The sequence below is a fragment of the Castanea sativa genome, chromosome 1 (genome assembly GCF_040712315.1).
Source record: "Castanea sativa cultivar Marrone di Chiusa Pesio chromosome 1, ASM4071231v1".
Taxonomy (NCBI): domain Eukaryota; kingdom Viridiplantae; phylum Streptophyta; class Magnoliopsida; order Fagales; family Fagaceae; genus Castanea; species Castanea sativa.
The window spans coordinates 62,101,959-62,102,340 of NC_134013.1; positions in this window are offsets into that span (position 1 = coordinate 62,101,959).

Sequence of the window (382 nt, forward strand, 5' to 3'; positions counted from 1 at the left end):
TCGAAACCGACCGGCAAGACCCGATCTCCACTCAAACCCAAAATCAACTTGACCGATTAACGCTGGCAGTCAGTTTCAGGTCACTCTTCTTTCCACCCGACTCCAGCGGGTCAAGTTCGAGCTGGGTCAAAAACTGACTTGTGAATACCCTAGTCATTCCTTCAAATTTCAATGAAACGAAGTGTAATTACATCTTTAAAATATAATTTTGTTTTTCTCTATCATAGGAAAATACAAAAAAGTATCGGAAGCGTGGAAAGCAACCGTCCGTTAAATGTAGTAACGCGCAGAAACAAACAAACAAACAAAAATGAAACGTTCCGCGAAACACCCAATCAAAACGCGCCTGTCTCTTACATTTCTAGAAAAAATCAGGTCGGCT